This window comes from Convolutriloba macropyga, chromosome 6 (assembly GCF_964194025.1).
Source record: "Convolutriloba macropyga chromosome 6, txConMacr16.3, whole genome shotgun sequence".
In the NCBI taxonomy this organism is placed as follows: domain Eukaryota; kingdom Metazoa; phylum Xenacoelomorpha; order Acoela; family Convolutidae; genus Convolutriloba; species Convolutriloba macropyga.
Genome location: NC_134473.1, coordinates 27615449 through 27635627, shown reverse-complemented (window position 1 = coordinate 27635627; position 20179 = coordinate 27615449). Strand labels below are relative to the sequence as shown.

Here is a 20179-nt window from a genome sequence, read left to right as displayed (position 1 = left end):
CTGATCTGCAACAAGAATTGATTGGAAAGATATTCAGTCTTTGCCATGGACCAACAGTCTTGACAGCTGACAACAATTCGATGTTTCTACAAATGCAAGTTCTCGAACCAATTAGTAGCTGCTTGAAGTTTCTATGACCTCCACAAATTAACGAACGTGTTCAAATATAAGTTTATCAGCGTCTTGTATTTGGAGCCAACAGTTCTCAAACCTGTGCAAATTATGCTCTAAATTGAATGGGACTCGAAAAAGAAGAAAGGTATCCAATCGCAACAAAGGCAATGCAGTGCCATTTTCATTTGGACTTTTTCATCAAACCGTTAGAAACACCAAAAGAAGCAATTGAAGTCATCAATTAACTACAACTTAATCTTTCACAGCATGGATTTGATTTAAAGAAGTGGATAAGTACAAAGGATTCTGTTACGGAATCAATTACAAGAGACTTGAAACCGGTAAGCAACAAAAACCAAATCAAAGTGGAACTTAATACAGAAGGATCCTCAGTGCTTGAACTAAAAAGGACTGTTACTGATGATAGTCTTCAAGTGTGTATTTGTAGCAACACGGAAATCGAAACACCGATAACTCAGAGGAAGACTCTCTTTCTGGTGTCTTAAGTATTTGACCAAATCATATTGCTTGCTCCGTTGAACTTTCTCTGGGGACGACTTCTGAAAAGCATCTGGACACAGAATGCATAATATTGGGACAACGAAATGGAACCTGGTGAAGAATAAGAATTCCTGAGATGGAAACAACAACTTCAATTTATAGCCGAAACAAGCATCGATAGACGATATTTCAACAGAGAGAGGGATAAAGTCGAACATCATGTGTTTGCTGACGTATCTGAAGTCACGATGTGTGCAGTCGCCTATCTACGTTCACAACCAAAAGAATACTCAGCTGACTTAGCATTTGTCATTAGAAAAAGCAGAGTGGCACTGATGAGACATCTTTCAATACCCCGACTGGAATTACAAGCAGCAGTCATGGCATTGAGGTTAAAAGAACAGATAGTCAAAGAACCCGAAATGAAGGTGAACAGTTACAGTCTTTGGTCAGACTCAACTACGGTATTGCAGTGAAAACACAGTTCCCGTCGTAAGCAACAAGTGTTTGTGGAAAATCGAGTAGCTGAGGTACTAGATACAACTGATGTTTCACAATGGAAACATGTGAGCTGTATCAACAATCCAACAGACAGTTGCACCAGAGCAATAATCATTGAAGAACTAAGAAGAAAAGAGTCGTTCACTGGGCCCGCCTCGTTGAAGAGACCAGAAAGCAAGTTTCCAGAGCAAGTGGCCCCAATCTTTGTCTCAGATGAAGTGAATATACCCCATCAGCCTTCGTGTTTCAGGCATAAGAAAGCAAAAAAAACCTGAGTGAGAACTACTCAGTAAATTTAACAGGTTAGTGAATAAATTAGCATTTGTACAGCAAGCATTGACCAAATTCAAATCAACAAGACTTTTAGTAACCGTTGGAGAAAAAACCTTAAGCAGTAATCTTCAAGTTACTATAGCAGGAATAGATTGGCGGAAAGAAGGAATCTCTCAAATTTGAACAAGAAACTCCGAAAAACAATAAAATTCTACAGTTCTTACCCTTCCATGAGGAGGAGGGTCTTATTCGTGCCAAAGACAGAATAGGCAAAAATCAATTGAAATTCAATGCCTGAATCCATAATTGTACATTGAAACATCACGCAGATGAAATATTCTTGCAAAGCGGACACAAAAACAATCAACACCAGGGCAGAGAGCTTGAAAATAAATAATTTTAGCAAAACATGGGGACGGTAGGTATACAAAACCCCGTGCGATCGATCAAGAACAAGCATGTTAGATGCTAAAGAAGCAGAGCACAAGCGATAACACCAGTTACAACCGTTCTACCCTAAGAGCGGTTAGACGCTTCAACAGCCTTTACCAATGTTGAAGTCGACTAATTTGACCCTTTCACCGTGAAGATTGAGCGGAAAAACGAAAAGGAACAATGTTGTCTATTCATTTGCTACTTATGATACCGGTGCCAATGTGGTGCCCATTTTCGACGCAGATAGTTGTCTTTATACATTTATGCAAATTATGGCACGAAGGGTGAATTGAGTACAACCATCAGCGACAATAGGATTTTGGAGTTGAAGAAAATTTTGCTGAGTACTTCACGGCTTGGAGCAGCACCTCTCTTTAGAGGAGTATGGGAGGGGTTGGTCTGAAGTTGGATTAGAGCATGATATGTGGTTTTGGTGGACAAATCAGTCATGGACGATCTTGCTTAAACTACGATTTGTTTTGTTGAGCAGACATAGAAAACAGGACCGTGGCCTACAGTCAGTTCAAACGTTACTGACTTAGAAGCGTTGGAACTTAATCACTTCTTGCCTGGCAACAAAAACGTGTTTTGTAAAAAGTATTTGCCAATTTTGAATTAACAGCAAAAATGGCAATCTACGGTGATTAAAGACCTTAAAGAAGGCAATCTTGTTCGGTTAATTGAACACAGCAATAGGCAAGGATGCTACAATTCGGGTCGAAATTAGAGCACTATAAAGGGGTCTGATGTTGTGAATCGATCAGCGATAGTACGAAAAATCGTCGCAGTAGGCAAGAGACCAGTAGTGAAGCTCGCTCGTGTGGTACCATGAAGTGACGTTTTCGAGATGGAAAGCAAGGCCGGCGATCTTGAGGGTGCGCTTAACTACTGAACAAATTGTTTCAAGGTAGGTCCAATCAGTGAAGTTAGAATTACATGACTTAATTATTTTCAGTCGGTTAGTGCTCCATCGTTTCTGTAACGTTGGTAAAAATTTCATGAGAGGCTAGCTCTTTTCCAGACCAAATAGAATAGAGTTTATATGCATCTTTTAGACTTAAATGTGTCACCATATGGAAGCTCCTTAACGGAAAATTTTAGCAATTTACACTTAAAATGTTTTCATAGCCCATCATGGTTTACATATCACCTCAACTTATTTACTGATAGCGCTGAGACAGTACCGAGGTGGAGGGGGTGGTAATAGTAAATATTTTAACTTTTTGTCTTTGTCAATTACTGATGTTTTCAAATAATGTTGAGGATAAAACTAAAAACTTAACAAATTAAATCAAGGTCAGACAAAGCAAACCAGTTAAAATAGCATGACAAGCATAATTTATTGTTACGCTCTATCGAAGCATTAAATTGCAGCGTCCAAATTGATTTGTTCACTTTGTCAACATTAATTTTTGTTTTTAGTAACAATTATTAGTACGTTTTTATCATGCATGGAAAATCTCGAACTAGAACTACCCCAATAACAGCAAATCATCATCGACACGTATTTTGAATTAAGAAATCGGATCCGTTATTACTACAAATTGAAAAAAATTGAGCTTAGAGAATATTAAGACATAGTTATCTCTATGCAGTCAAAAGTTGAGAATTGACATACACCGCAGAATTGTTAGCTTGCTAACTATGAAAATTAGATGGCCTCTTAACAGCTGGAATTCGCAACTTTGGTCGTAATCAACCGACATACAGTGCGTATTGAATCACTGTTCCTTGAGCGGTAAATTATTTGTCATCGTGTCTTGCTTCTTTGGATCATCTTAGTGATTGTACAGCAAAGGTTAACTTTGAGTAAGGAGAAAAGAAATAAATTTGATATTTTACAACTTTCCTTCTAAAAAACAAAGTTTTTAATTCGGAAAAACTTTGTGCAAAATTTAAAGTCTGTTTCCTTTACTGGTTTTAACGAAGCCTAGCGCAGTTTCGCAAACTGCGTCACTGAGAAATTAAGTGTACTGAAGAACACAAAGTGTGAATTTTGCTGTTGAAAGTGTGAACAAAGTGTGTCATTTGTCATTTGTTATTTTTGATTATCGCGAAAAGGTCTCCGAAAAGGTTAACAGCTCGGAGAATGAATTTATTTTCCAACCAGGAGTGCTAGAACAGTTGCCTAGAGCTGGACATTTTACAAAATCGAACTATAATTAGACTTATTAAGAAAAACTCAGTAAAACTTATTGTTTCAATTTGATTTTTTTCTTTGTTATTCTGAGCGAAACAGTTTTATAAAACAGAAAAGTTGAACAATTAGTCAAAGAGACTAATCGAACAACAACTAATGCAACATAATCTAGAGTGTAGCGGATAATACAGTTGACAAAATTAAACGGCAAAAATTTACATTCGGACTGATTTACAACCGCTGAAACGAACTGGGCGGTGTAAAGTTTTCCAGGTCTTGGACAGGGGAGCAGCCGTTACAATTAATTTATCAATGTTTTTTAGTCACCCTCAAATTTTAGCTGGTTTTTATTCCCGGCTTTTGCACAATTTAGGAAAGTGAATTAAATTTGTTCGCTTTATTAAAATCTTTAGATACTTCTCTTGATTGTATGTTGTCTATGGGATGCCAGAATGAAGCCGTTATTTTAGGCATGCTGTAGCAGTACAAAATGCAAAAAAATCCTCTGAAGGCGTAATTTGCTTAAAACTCTTTTAAAAAGAAGTCTTTTTGTGTGCGTGTATGCGTGTGTGCATGTGTTTGTGTGTGTGGATATGCGTGTGTGTGTGTGTGTGTGTGTGTGTGTGTGTGTGTGTGGGTATGTTTGTTTGTTTGTGTGTGTGCATCTGTCATCTGTGCGATGTGCGTGCATTCTATTATCAAACCATAGGGTTACCCATAAATTTACCCGTGTTTGTGAAAAAATTATTAAAACGTGGGAAAGTTTTTACAGGAGATCATCAGTTTGATGCATGGATGTGTTCCGAAAACAACGATTTTCAACAATAAGGAAATCATATTGAACATTTTTTGCGGTCTTTATGCTAAACCAAAATCTAGATTTCCAAAACAGTTCAGCGAAAAGATTGTTTAGCTCATTCTCTGATCATTTAATTCACTAGCGTGAAAACCCTCTTAATGTTCTCCTTGGAAAACTCATTATCCATAAAAACGGACCATATATGGAAACTTAGTTACCACAGCAAGATCATGAAAGGGAAGTTTGTATGAACTTATGGACTTTTATTGACCACATATGGTCCGTTTTATGGAAAATAAGCTAGGTCAACCCGGGCCCGCTTCTTTTTTGCTTCCCGGGTTGAGGTTTGGTCAAAAAATAATTTAAGACTAGCGGTGAATTAGCGGTGAAAAAAATTTTTTCATCGCAAAGTGCCCGCATCTTTTAGCGTTGACTGCATTCATAGCAGTGAATTTTTGAAAGATTAGCGTTGAATTTAGCGCTGAATTTTTGTAAGATTTGCGATTTTAGTGGTGAAAATTTTTTTTCACCGCTTCAAGGTAGCGCTGAAAATTTTTTTTCACTCCATTCTGCTCGTAGCGGTGAATTATTTTTTTCCACCACTTAAGCGTTGAAAGAAAAATTTTCAACGTTACCAGCAGAAAGCGGCGAAAAAATTTCTAAGCGCTGGCACGAAGCGTGAAAAAAATTTGAGCGCTAACAGCAGAATTCGGTGAAAAATTTTTCAGAGCTCCCAAAAATTGCGGTGAAAAAAATACGCTGATCGTACGAAAATTCACAATAACATATTTTTACAAGACTTGAACCAGCACCCAAGCTGGTTTTTCGTCAAAGACAATTTGGAGAGCTGCAGGCATATGTGCTAAAATGTTAATTTGTTTTTTAATGACCCAAACATTTTGCTTATTCAACATTTTTGCAACCGAAATATTCGGAAATTTAGGTATGAAAACTTAATTTCTTTCCTAGGCAAGCTCCAGCAAAAATTCCCTCTGCACTACACTCTACCTACACATGCGCTACTTCATACCGAATACGATTTGATTTGGACAACTCCTTGACTCGATAAAAAAAACCTAATTTCAAAATTCTTTTTTCGCGAAATTCGCATATTTTCGAATGAAAACCTAAGTTTTTTCTTAGGCAAGTTAGAGCAAAAATTCTTTTTGTTCTAAACTCCAGGTACACATGGGATACTCCATGCCGAGTTTAGTTTGATTTGGACAACTCCTTGATCCGATGAAAAAGACCTATTTTTAAAATTCAATAATCCCAATTTTTTCTAAATAATCAGAAGCCTAGCGCAGTTTCGCAAACTGCGTCACTGAGAAATTAAGTGTACTGAAGAACACAAAGTGTGAATTTTGCTACATTTGTCATTTGTTATTTTTTATTATCGCGAAAAGGTCTCCGAAAAGGTTAACAGCTCGGAGAATGAATTTATTTTCCAACCAGGAGTGCTAGAACAGTTGCCTAGAGCTGGACATTTTACAAAATCGAACTATAATTAGACTTATTAAGAAAAACTCAGTAAAACTTATTGTTTCAATTTGATTTTTTTCTTTGTTATTCTGAGCGAAACAGTTTTATAAAACAGAAAAGTTGAACATTTAGTCAAAGAGACTAATCGAACAACAACTAATGCAACATAATCTAGAGTGTAGCGGATAATACAGTTGACAAAATTAAATGGCAAAAATTTACATCCGGACTGATTTACAACCGCTGAAACGAAGTGGGCGGTGTAAAGTTTTCCAGGTCTTGGACAGGGGAGCAGCCGTTACAATTAATTTATCAATGTTTTTTAGTCACCCTCAAATTTTAGCTGGTTTTTATTCCCGGCTTTTGCACAATTTAGGAAATTGAATTAAATTTGTTCGCTTTATTAAAATCTTTAGATACTTCTCTTGATTGTATGTTGTCTATGGGATGCCAGAATGAAGCCGTTATTTTAGGCATGCTGTAGCAGTACAAAATGCAAAAAATCCTCTGAAGGCGTAATTTGCTTAAAACTCTTTTAAAAAGAATTCTTTTTTGTGTGCGTGTATGCGTGTGTGCATGTGTTTGTGTATGTGGATGTGCGTGTGTGTGTGTGTGTGTGTGTGTGTGTGTGTGGGTATGTTTGTTTGTTTGTGTGTGTGCATCTGTCATCTGTGCGATGTGCGTGCATTCTATTATCAAACCATAGGGTTATCCACAAATTTACCCGTGTTTGTGAAAAAATTATTAAAACGTGGGAAAGTTTTTACAGGAGATCATCAGTTTGATGCATGGATGTGTTCCAAAAACAACGATTTTCAACAATAAGGAAATCATATTGAACATTTTGTGCAGTCTTTATGCTAAACCAAAATCTAGATTTCCAAAACAGTTCAGCGAAAAGATTGTTTAGCTCATTCTCTGATCATTTAATTCACTAGCGTGAAAACCCTCTTAATGTTCTCCTTGGAAAACTCATTATCCATAAAAACGGACCATATATGGAAACTTAGTTACCACAGCAAGATCATGAAAGGGAAGTTTGTATGAACTTATGGACTTTTATGGACCACATATGGTCCGTTTTATGGAAAGTAAGCTAGGTCAACCCGGGCCCGCTTCTTTTTTGCTTCCCGGGTTGAGGTTTGGTCAAAAAATAATTTAAGACTAGCGGTGAATTAGCGGTGAAAAAAACTTTTTTCATCGCAAAGTGCCCGCATCTTTTAGCGTTGACTGCATTCATAGCAGTGAATTTTTGTAAGATTAGCGCTGAATTTAGCGCTGAATTTTTGTAAGATTTGCGATTTTAGTGGTGAAAATTTTTTTCACCGCTTCAAGGTAGCGCTGAAATTTTTTTTTCACTGCGTTCTGCTCGTAGCGGTGAATTATTTTTTTCCACCACTTAAGCGTTGAAAGAAAAATTTTCAACGTTACCAGCAGAAAGCGGCGAAAAAATTTCTAAGCGCTGGCACGAAGCGTTAAAAAAATTTCAGCGCTAACAACAGAATTCGGTGAAAAATTTTTCAGAGCTCCCAAAAATTGCGGTGAAAAAAATACGCTGATCGTACGAAAATTCACCATAACATATTTTTAAAGACTTGAACCAGCACCCAAGCTGGTTTTTCGTCAAAGACAATTTGGAGAGCTGCAGGCATATGTGCTAAAATGTTAATTTGTTTTTTAATGACCCAAACATTTTGCTTATTCAACATTTTTGCGACCGAAATATTCGGAAATTTAGGTATGAAAACTTAATTTCTTTCCTAGGCAAGCTCCAGCAAAAATTCCTTTTGCACTACACTCTACCTACACATGCGCTACTTCATACCGAGTTGATTTGATTTGGACAACTCCTTGACTCGATAAAAAAAACCTAATTTCAAAATTCTTTTTTCGCGAAATTCGCATATTTCCGTATGAAAACCTAAGTTTTTTCTTAGGCAAGTTAGAGCAAAAATTCTTTTTGTTCTAAACTCCAGGTACACATGGGATACTCCATGCCGAGTTTAGTTTGATTTGGACAACTCCTTGATCCGATGAAAAAGACCTATTTTTAAAATTCAATAATCCCAATTTTTTCTAAATAATCAGAAATTTGCGTATGAAAACCGAACTTTTTTCACAGTCAAGCAACCGCTAAAATTCTTTTCCACCGCTTAAAAGTTTTTTTCACCGCATTGATCGCATTGAGCGCAAATCTTACATTTTTTACTCAAAGTCGCCACAAATCTTACATATTTTAGTGATTTTTAGCGGTGACACCTCGACCAAGGTTAAATTATTTCCTTTTTCAATGGTTAAAATTCGAATGCTCCTCTCAGATAATAACTTGATAGAAGTTGCAAGAAATTTTTAAGATTACTTTATCATCGCAAACGTTTTGAAGCACAATAAAGTTTTTGAATATGTGGTTCTTAGCTGCCTACTTATAAGTCTGATTTTGAGGTTAGCTATTAAACTGGCCGGCAAATCGTTGACAACTTGCATCCATGATTAAGTCTGTACATGTTGCACCAAATGCAAGAATTAGTTCAACTATTTTTGATATTTTTGATAACGCTCAAAGGCTGTGAACTCAACAGACTTTTAAAACGGCAGCTCAGATTAGACATATGTACCCAGCCTTCAACCCCAAAATTTTACATCTCTACTGTCTATGAATTGAAGCTAATTGATAAAGAAGTTCCAGATTCAGAGATAAGAATTCGAAAATGCGTAACTAAGAGTCACATTGTCTGGATTTTAATGCTTGAACTGCACTCGAGACTTTGCAACAGACCTAGCCTGCTTCTAATCTTTTGAGCACATTAACAACTCGCCTTGTCATTTCTTTCTGCAGAATGGCAAAAGAGAGAAAAATGACAAAAAGAAAGGAGTCGAGAAAGACAGAAGAAAACGACCAGAAGTTGTATATTTTTACATAGCCATTACTATGTAATTTTTAATTTGAACTGCGGTTTTAAAGCTACACCACTATTAAAAACAAGATAAGCGTATTTCAATGAAAAGCGCAGTCATTTTATGTTGAAGTTCACCATATCTGTTGTTGCTTCATTTCAAAATAATGGTTTGAAAAACATGCCTCAAGGATAAAAAGAAACAGCCGTTGACGAAAACAAGATTAGATTTCTCTTTTCATGATAGTTTTCCCTCTAAATCTCAAGTTTGTAATGCTAAATATCAAGTGAGGGAACAGGTAACCTTCAAAGTTGCAGTGTGCAAAACTACCCTTTAGTGCTTTTGTTTCACAAAGTTCTATATTACAACCCATTTCTAGTCTTTAAAAAAGACTATTAAAAGAGATATCTCATTAAAATTGTTTCTCAGTTCGAACCTGATTTGTTCAGATTGAAACAGAAAATCAATACCATATAAAGAGAACACAGACGTGAGAAACAGGAAAAGACTTCATCCTCATCACCCCAGCCTTGACCAAAGGAAAAAATCTCTGGAAATATTGTTTCGAAATTTTGAACCAACTCAAGAAACATCTCTGCGCGACCATTGGGTTCGAAAAAAAGACATCATATTCTACAAAACTAAGACTTCTGAAGTATTCGTAGCACAAAATATCTCATACACTAAATATTACCACCGACGGCTTGAAGAATACCGACTTTTAGACAGAAAATTTTTTGCGCTAACACCACAATTGAGCTCATTGTTCATTTTTTGACCCTTCCCTTAGATTATTATGATATGAAAGAGATCAGATATTTCCCAGAACACAAACTGACAAAACTGCAAACGAAAAAACTTTAAAACAAAAGCTTCAAATGTTTTATGATTTCAAAAGAAGTTGGCTGTTTGAGAAACATCAATTCCATACTTTCAACATGAAATCAAAAATTCTGCCAAATACATATGCATCATATATCAAAACATCGAGAAAAAAACCTTCTATTTTAAAGAAAGCTGAGAAGTTAAGATAATTTTTTGTACTGTCCCAAAGCGAAAATTGGAACTTGCAGTGTTTCTAACGAAATAAAAAATCAACACAGTTCCCGTAGAAATATCTATTTCTATAAATCCATAGATACATATATACACACAAACACACACGTACACACACATACACACACACACACACACACACACACACATATATATATATATATATATATATATATATATATATATATATAGATATATATATATTAATGGAACGAAAATTTCATCACAGATCTTCAAAGACAAATGATGCATATTGCTTTGACAGCAGTTAAGGAAATAAGGCAGCTCGGTAATGTGCAATTGCACATAAGGTCCCGACCCAGTTTATCCACAATTTTGATTTTGACATAATTGTCAAGCAAATGTGGAACAGATAGAAAACCCGAAAAATCCAAGTATTTTTCAAAAAAATAATTGGCTTATGAACGAAAAGATAGCCTCCAAAACATATAACTCAGTGGAGTAAAAAATGAAGCATTAGATTCATGAGATATGCCAAAATTAAGAAAGCGATTCAAGACTAACAGCAAAATCAAACAACAACAACAAACATTAATTACATCAAAAATTTCATGTCCGTTATGGAAAACATTACTTAACAAAAAAGTCAAAATAGCGTCAGATAAACCTGAAACAAAACAAAGTATTTTCTAATTCACCAGAAAAGATATGTGACCAGTCCATAATAAGGCTTGGTAATAACTAGACAATGAAAAACAAAAACGGTTAACTTGAAAAATTCGCTCTTTCTTATGAAAACAATTAATTTCAAAGTAATGAAAACCTTTAGAAATCAAATAAAATATCCAACGGGTTAACGATTACCAGTGTTTCTAAAGATGGTAATTAAGAAATTAAGAAATGTCGGTTTTAAGTTTTTATGCTGTTACAAAAAGAATAACAAATAGACAACAAACAAAAAATCAGTTAAATTTGACAGAAAACACTTTCGAAGCCATAAAACCATACTTTGGCCCTCAAAATAATTTTGATTGCACATTTTTTGAACACTAATTGATAATCTATTATGCGACCTCTCATTAATAAAACCAGGTAGCCAGTAGACAAAAAAGAAAAAAGGCAAAGTTAAGTAACACAGGATCGTATATTCTATACAGGATCGTATATTCTTCCAAATGAAGCTCGTGAGACCTGCAATTATCCAGAATATATCTTACGTCTAAAAAAAGAACGTAAAATATGACAAAAATAAAAAATTATTTCAATTTCTCTGTTAAAATCCCGTGTCGAAGCCAGTAAAGTCATAACGAATTCTTTAAAAACATTAAATTTTGTCTTTCCACTTCATACTTTCCCCAGAGAACAATATTGTCATATTTAGCCTGTAATTTACGAATCAGACAAAAAAATGATCAAGATTGCGAAGTTAAAAAGATTTTTTTTCGAAGTCAATTGTTTTCAAAGTCATGAAAGCCATCAGCTATCTAGTAATATCAGAAGATCGGCCCTTCCATTCTTCCATTAAAAGCTATTGAATCCGTGTTTTTGTACAGAAATTTCATACGACTAAAAAGACAAAGTAAAAACGACAGTTAAAGACGAAATTAAAAAAAAATCCAATTAAATTCTTCAAGAAAGTATTTTGGAAGCCGTTAAAACCAAAGTCTATATCCTTAAGAATTTTAATATTATCAATTGTGTGTCTTATTGTGAACGCCACTAATAAGATATATGAACTGTCAAAAACGTGATAAAGATATTTTGTTAGTTACAAAATCAAAAATAAATGCAGCGTTTTTGATAATCAACGAGTAAAGTTAGCGAAAAACGGGAAAGTTTTAATTACGAAACACTAGCAAAAAAGTTGAAGTAGAGATAGCCCTTTTTGAGTCTACAAAGATTGTGTTAGTTGTGTTTGGGTGTGTACTTCCTGCAAATTTAATCAATCTGGACTGAAGAAACTTATTCCGCGCTCTTTTTGATGAAAAAGTCTGAATTTTAATTAATTAGCCAGATTTGGTGACAAAAAAATAGCCGACAATTTTTTTTGTCTTTAAAAATAAAATCAACAACATTTATTTAAACAATATTGACAAACTAGCAAAATTAGCGGAATTTTAGTCAAAAATTCCGGAAAATGTGAAAAAAATCAACGGATTTCACACTATTTTCTCAAAAGTTTAAACCTCGACAACTCCTATTAAAAAACGAAAATCAAAATGAATCTTTTTAATTCCATATTCTACGCTGGACGGACAAGCTTTCCAATGATACCAGTGTCAACTCTCTACGATGAATATATCGATCGGCCAAAATTGTCTGAGCAAAGAAAACCCATTTGAGTATATAGTTCCTCCCCCCTCAAGAGGGGTCAGAACAACTAATGTGTTTCAAACTATGAGTTGCATATTATAATGAAATAAATCTTTAAAATCTCCCAAACTTCGGCAAAGAATTTAAAGAGAGGTGTGTCATCGTTTTTCCCAATCTTTTCAAATTTTCATTGCTGGTCATTGAATGCTTCTGTTTTTAATTGCCTCTAAAACTTACGGCTGACATCAGCTCTGGATAGTACATGTTTATTGTAGAATGGAAAACAAATCAACAAGTAAGATAAATGTCGAAACTGAGGTTTTCAAAAGGCAATTTTAAGAAACATTTCAGAAAATTTTCTCATTTTCGTTCTCAACTTAGCAACTCACGTAAATATGAACTTAACGACATTTGTTTGAACTGAAGTAGTCCAACATCTAATAATCTCAGCGACTGACTAGAAAATTTACCAATACTGTAATTTAATTTTGGTAGTTGTAGTTGATAGTTTAAGTTTTCGGGTTTTTTTTCGCATAACTCAGTTTTGGCTGATCAAACATCTTCCAGGAAGGATATAGAAAACTGTTCAATATTAAGGCTCTAAAAACAGATTTTAAGGTTGCACTTGTGATTTCAATTTGGAGCTACAAATGACAGTAGTACTATGTTTTGTTTTGGTTTATGAATCAAGTCTGGCCAGTCACAACTGACTTATTAGAATTTGGAATGAATATCTGTTGCAGTTTATTGTTGCTGATTCAAAAAAAATTGCCCGTTTTCATCTGAGCTTTGTAAACTACCGTCTTAAGATGTTTCATTAACTTTAAACTGGCAGCCGAAAATGAAAACTAAAATTGTTTTTCTGACTCTCAAATTTATTTGAGTTTTAAACTTTATACTACCCTGGCTTTTGATATTGTCAATTATGGAGTATCGTTTGTTTTTCCGATTTGGGTACGAAAAAGTTTACCAGTAAGAGTCTCAAAAGAAACTAAGCCACTCTTTTTGAGAGATATTTTGCTTTTTGTTCTATCGTGGAGATCATGAAGTTTAAAGTTTTGAAAACGCTTCATTTTTCATAACATTCATGCACTCACATCAACCAAAATAGCTAAGATTTTAAAAACTTTGTGCTTTGTGTGTCAACATTTGCTTTGTTTAAATATAAGCTTGATTTTTGTATCTCACTTCGTTATAAAAAGGATAAAAAATTTTTCATTCAAGATATTATATCAAAGTTTTGACGAAAAGTCCTGCTAAAAGCAACTTTCAGTGGAAACTTGTCAACAATTTTGGGCCCTACCGCCCTGGAACCAACTTAGATTTTAATGAAAAGGTTAAAAACTTAAGCTGGAAAAGTGAGCAACCTTTGCCTGTAAATAGTAAGCGTCAAGATTCTAAATTTAAAAAAGTCATATTAACGAATTCCAAAATCTGAACTATTTTTTGTGACCATGTTTTTCTTCGTTTTTTGTGTTGGTTACATTTTGTTTCCGTTGCAAAAGATGTTTTGTTAATTTCCTAAATGTTTTCAGTTCACGCTGACGTATTTAAAACATAACTGACGTGCAGTCAGATAACGTTGCGTTTATTGAGAAAGAAGAAAATTTTATATGAATCGAATCAGAGTAGAGAAAATTTATGTAGTCTGTAAAACAACTTTTTTGGAAAAAAAGGAATAAAACAGTAGGGTCTTCATAGCAGGTAGATTCTAAGCAGTACCATTGAAACACTATGCAATACACAAAAAACCAACTGCTCGACAAGGCTTGATGTTTCAAATACTTGAGAGAAATTGTTACACATATCATCTTTCGACTCAAAATTGTGTACATTCAGACAAAAACCTAATTTAATTCAATTGAAATTTGATTGCCGTTAATTTTGTTAATACTGAAGAGAAAAAATTTTCCATTTTGGGTTTTAGCAGAACAATTTTTCATTATTGAGACGGATGTCTCGTAAAAAACACAATGTCTTGTAACGTCTAAGTATTTCAATAAGGATATAACATTTTAATGCAAATTGTTTTTTGTCTGCTTTCTTACTGCAAGGAGCAATAAAATTGTCATTTGATGAAGCAATTTTTATTCTGTTTTTTTTTACACAACAATTGGAGTTACTGTTAAGTTCTGCAACTGATGAAAACAATCTTATATTTATTTATAATAAAAATTTACAAAAATTGTTTAAGTAAAAAGAAGAGATGTTTTAGAAAAGAAAAAATGAAGATGTTTTCGCGGATCTTTATTTCAAATGAACTTGAAAGAGATAGTAGATTAAATACTTTTTTCAAAGAGTAGCATTCACAGAATTACATTAATTTCGAAAGAACATCAGCATCTCAATTTTTAGATCTTTAAATCTAACTGTTTTAAAAAAAATTTTGATAACCAATGCCCGTGTTTGTTGGCTTACCTTCCAAGGACGTTACCTTAAATTTATATAAAAAACGAAATTAATTGATTATGGCTGCTTTTCGAGAAAAAATATAAAGCTGTCCTCAAAAAGCAAATATTTGCAATTTCCAATATCATATTAATTCTTTATCTAAGCAGAATTTGATCGCTCGGCTGCATATGAAAATAAATAAACAGAACTTCGTCGAATTGTGCAACAAAATTTGAATATACCAACGTTTCTGTTTTTCAACATACTCAGTTTTAATCTGGATAATCTCAATGTTTGACTTGCAGGTTTATTAACAACTGGAGAGTTCAGAAAATTTTACTAATAAAATTAATCACTGATATTTTATTTCTCGATGTTATTATTAATCCCTTTTATGTCAAAAAGCAACATTGAGTTGAATGATATGTAATTGAATAAAAATTGATGTGTTTTTTCGTATGAATTGCACTTTTCAGGCTTGATTTAAAATTTTAGCTAAAAATGCATTGAAGTGAGCGGACGCTGATTACCGTTCCTCATTTTTGTCATTGCATTAGGTTATGTCTATTTTAAAACTAGACCAGTTTTTGATTGATCCTGTCAGCAGTTTTTAGCTTCATATGTATAACATGATTGTTTCTCTGATTTATTATGCTGGAATTCTCTGCGTTTTCAGTGTAAAGTAAGCATACCTGTCACCTGTGAAATTGATAATTTTAAAAGATGTAGGAGGCAATATCTAAACGAAAAATTGAAAAGTGCTGGAAAACCGAACTGGAAAAATGAGCAATTTTTGCTTGTAAATAGTAAGCGTCAAGAGTCTAAGTTTAAAAAAGTCACATCAACGAATTCCAAATTTGGACTATTTGTTGTGACCTTGTTTTCCTTCGTTTTTTGTGTTGGTTACAATTTTTTTCCGTTACAAAAGATGTTTTGCTAATTTTCTAATTGTTTTCAGTTCACGCTGATGTACTTAAAACATAACTGAAAAGCAGTCAGATAACATTGCGTTTGCTAGGAAAGAAGAAATATTTTTACGAATCGAAATAAAGTCGAGACAATTTTATTTACTCTATAAAACAACTTTTTTTTGGAGTGAAACAAAAGGGTCTTTTAATCAAATAGATTCCAAGCAGTACCTTTGTTCCCCTTAATAATTGTGGAATAATGATTAGAGAACATATTGGAACTTCAAATTATCTGTCCTTTTAAAAAATATTGCGCAATATACAAAAAAGCAACTTCTCGACAAGGTTTGATGTTTCAAATAGTTGAGAGAAACTATTACACACATCAACGTTTGACTCAAGACTTTGTACATTTAGACAAAAACTTATTTTATTTCATTTGAAAATTGATTGCCGTTAATTTTGTAGATAATAACGAGAAAAGTTTTTCCATTTTGAGTATTAACAGAACAATCTTTCATTATTGAGACGGATGTAGAAGAACAATGTCTTGTAACGTTTAGGTATCTCAATAAGGATATAACATTTTAATGCAAATTGTTTTTTGTCTTCTTTCTAACTGCAAAGAGCTAAAATTGTCATTTGATGCAGAAATTTTTCCTTTCTTCTTTATACACAACAATTGGAGTTACTGTTAAGTTCTGCAACTGATGAATACAAATTTATAATTCTTTATAATAAAATTTTTTACAAAAATCTTAAGTAAAAAAAAGAATGTTCTAGAAAAGAAAAAAAATGAAGATGTTTTCACTGATGTTTATCTCAAATGAATTTGCAACAGATAGTAAACTAAATACTGTTCAAAAGAGCGGCGTTCACAGATTTACATTTTTTTCGAAAGAGCAGTAGCATCTCAATTTTCAGATCTTCAAATCTAACTGTTATAAGAAAAAAGTTTTGATAATCAATGCCCCTGTTTGTTGGCTTCCCTTCAAATGACGTTACTTTTAAAGTAATATAAAAAATGAATTATTGATTAAGGCTGCTTTTCGAGAAAATATGTAAAGGTGTCCTCAAAAACCAAATATTTGCGATTTTCAATATCATATTAATTATTTATCTAAGCAGAATTTGATCTCTCGGCTGCATAAATAATAAATAAACAGAACTTCGTCGACTTGTGCAACAAAATTTGACTTTACCCACGCTTCTGTTTTCAACATACTCAGTTTTAATCTGGATAATCTCAATGCTTGATTTGCAGGTTTTTTATCAACTGGAGAGTTCATAAAATTTTTCTAATAAAATTAATCACTGATATTTTTTGTTCTCGATGTTATCATTAATCTTTTTTATGTCCAAAAGCAAGTTTGAGATGAATGAAGTGTAATTGAAAAAAATGATGTAATTATTGTATGAATTACACATTTTAAGCTTGATTTTAAAATTTTGCTAAAAACGGGTTTGAAGTGAGCGGACGCTGATTACCGTTCATCATTTTTGTCAATGCATTAGGTGATGCCTATTTGAAAACTAGACAAGTGTTCGATTGATCCTTTCAGCAGTTTTTTATAGCTTCATATGTATAAAATTATCGTTCTTCTGATTTTTTTTTGCTGGAATTCTCTGCCTTTTCAGTTTATAGTAACTATACTTGTCACCAGTGAAAATGATGATTTTAAAAGATAAAGGAGGCAATATCTAAACTAAAAACCACATTGCTGGGTCGAGGAGAGTTTTCAAAACTTAAGTTAAAGGCAAACAATAAGTTTATTTAAATGGAACTTTTGGCGCAACTGTATCTGATATAGGGTGGAGATTACGTATAAAGCTTTCAATGTCGTTTTCCCATTCATTGAGATAAGAATAACCACTTTTGCGGGCATCAGACGCATATTTTCCAAAAGTCAGTAGAATCCGCAGCCCTAATTCTATGTTCTCATGTACCGGAGAATAGATTTCCGTTGTCTATTTTACCTTCACAAGATCAGAAAAACTTGCCCGTGAGTATTTATTTATTCATAACCTCTGCGGAGCTACTAAGATCATGACAAAATTGTAGTCCAGCACTGAATAATGAAAATTTAAGTCAGTGATTTTACTGTGACTATACTCTGATCATGTCACTTATCAACATCCACGAACCAGGATTATCATCAAATCAAATTTGGTTCAAATTACTGCTACATTTTCTCTTCAATTTATAAATTTAAAATTTTCATGAAATTTTCAGTTATCTAAATTTGTTTTATCAATTTTTGAAATGACTTTGCGTTGCAAAAGGTACATTTGCTTTAGCTAATTTACTCGAATTTCGCACTGTTGTCCACATTTTCTCTTAACAACTTGTTAACTGTCAATTATACTCAAATCAAAGAAAGCGTAATTTGTATTTTAAAAAAATTGTGTACAGGCCCTCGCATTACTAAATGCAGGTTAAGAAGACAAATTACAAGCTAACTTTTGTCCATAAAAAGTCTTAAGAAAATTTAATTTCTAAATCGTTTCCTAAGTGAGACTCGGTAGTTTTTGATGTTTCCACTTTCCAGACTTTGATCAAAACACTGGTTGTTGTTGTTGTTAACTTCATTTGACATTCTTTTTACACAATATTTGAAGATGTAGCACAAACCTGAAAAGCAAATAAAGCTCCAATTTACCAACTGTGGGCCATAAAGCCATCCAATTCGACTTATTATATAATATTTGAAACCTCTCACTAAAGAATAGTGTCTCCAATTAACAATAAAATAATCCATCATCATTTTTACGGCGCGGTTTTGAACAAAAAAACTATATTTTAAACTCAACCTTTTCTTGTATTTATTATATGTTTTGTGCTCACTGTCTAATTTTCTCTAATTTAACAAAAATATAAACACAAAAAGAACAAATTTTTGTGTTTATGGAAAATTTGCACGGCGCTTATTCTATTTTTATATCATATTATTATGTTTATTATGTGAAAAAGACTGTTTTCTTTCATAAACACGAGTTCATTTGTTTGTTGGCGTTTTTCTGTTTACTCTGTTTATTTTTCCTCGTTTTAATCAAAGGAGCATATTCTTCCTGTAATTGTGTGCGCGTGTTGTTTACAAATGAAACCGTATCCCTAATTAATCATTAATAAGCAGGTATCTTCTTTTTACCTGTTTTCCACATCCGATAATAGCTTAAGACCTTTCCCTCTCTTTTATCAGAATATATGGTTTAATTCCGTACTTTCAAATTTTACTTAATTTTTCAAGCAGTTATTTCAAGTTATTGGGTCACGAGTAGATTTTGATGTTTGACTGATCGAAGACTGAAATAAAGGACCATTTCGAACGGAATATGATCAAAACAGATGGAAAAGAATGAAACAACTGAAATGTTTTGACAACCTGAGAAGAAAGATGTGAGCAATAAATGTTATAAAGCAAATTTTACCTTTCATTATGATTTCTGCGAGCTAGATTGGCTTCATTTGAAAAACAATACTCAATAGTAGGAGAACGTAAGTCTCAGCCCAAGTAGGTACAGTATTCAACTCACCCACTTTGCCACGCTATAGCTCAGTTCAGAGACATACAGTCTTTTCTTAAACCAACATGCCATAAATTTTTGAGACTTTGGAGAAAAATACTGAATTTCTTGCTCCAAAAATTAGATGTCTCTCATTTTTTTTAAACTTTTTAGTTTACAAATATTGAATGAACAAAATAAAAATTAATGATTTCTATATTGATTTTTATGCTCTAGAAATTAATTGTCTCTCATTTTATTCAATTCTGTTACTTTCACTGACACTGAGATATTGCTCCTGAAACAAAATTTGCAATAAGTTGCACAAAAAGTGGTGTTAATAATTGCGTGACAAAAATTCTTAAGTGTTTTTTTTATAAATGTATCAAACACTCCTAATCAACTAAGATTTTAACCAGGATATTCGATAATGATGGTATCCCAAAAACCTCCCAATAAGTTGCCTTGCAGCAAAAGCAAACACCTTTAGACATCGTCCAGACATAGTGCTTTGGTTTCCTTTAGTCAGCTTTTTGTTATCATTTTGTAACTAATCCGACATCTCTCGTGAACTGGAGGAATATTCACAACAGGCCTTTTTTTCTTCTGCCAAGTTCAGTGATAAGAAGGGTTCCTTATTGAAACTCATCTCAACCCAACCCCAACCCTAGCCCCAACCCAACCCCAGTCCCAACCGCAACCCAAGCACACCCCCTAACCCCAAACTAACCGGGCACAAAAAATTTTCAGTTGTCGCGACGTTTTCGTTCAATTAGTTTACTGACGGATTAAAATTTCGTAAATCGGTTGAAAATGTATTGATTGAGCCTTTATTCGTTCGTAAAATGCACGATGGTTAAAAAATTTGACCTGTCTATTATAATTTTCGCCCAATTGTTGTCAAAT

The 20179-nt window shown here is 33.5% G+C and overlaps 2 protein-coding genes and 1 pseudogene across 2 annotated transcripts in view; all 3 read left to right on the top strand.

The window, feature by feature from the left end:
- Nucleotides 1-20179, top strand: part of LOC142340905 (mitochondrial dimethyladenosine transferase 1-like) — a 498997-nt gene that overhangs the window by 74046 nt on the left and 404772 nt on the right. The window lies entirely within an intron of this gene.
- The window catches only part of LOC142340904 (guanine nucleotide-binding protein G(I)/G(S)/G(O) subunit gamma-12 pseudogene), a 407251-nt pseudogene that overhangs the window by 14320 nt on the left and 372752 nt on the right, over nucleotides 1-20179 (top strand).
- The window catches only part of LOC142341276 (5-hydroxytryptamine receptor 1A-like), a 40642-nt gene continuing 39219 nt past the window's right edge, over nucleotides 18757-20179 (top strand). The window contains exon 1 of the mRNA XM_075392194.1: nucleotides 18757-19265. The gene's annotated coding sequence lies outside the window, so the exon portion shown is untranslated. The remainder of the gene's footprint in view (nucleotides 19266-20179) is intronic.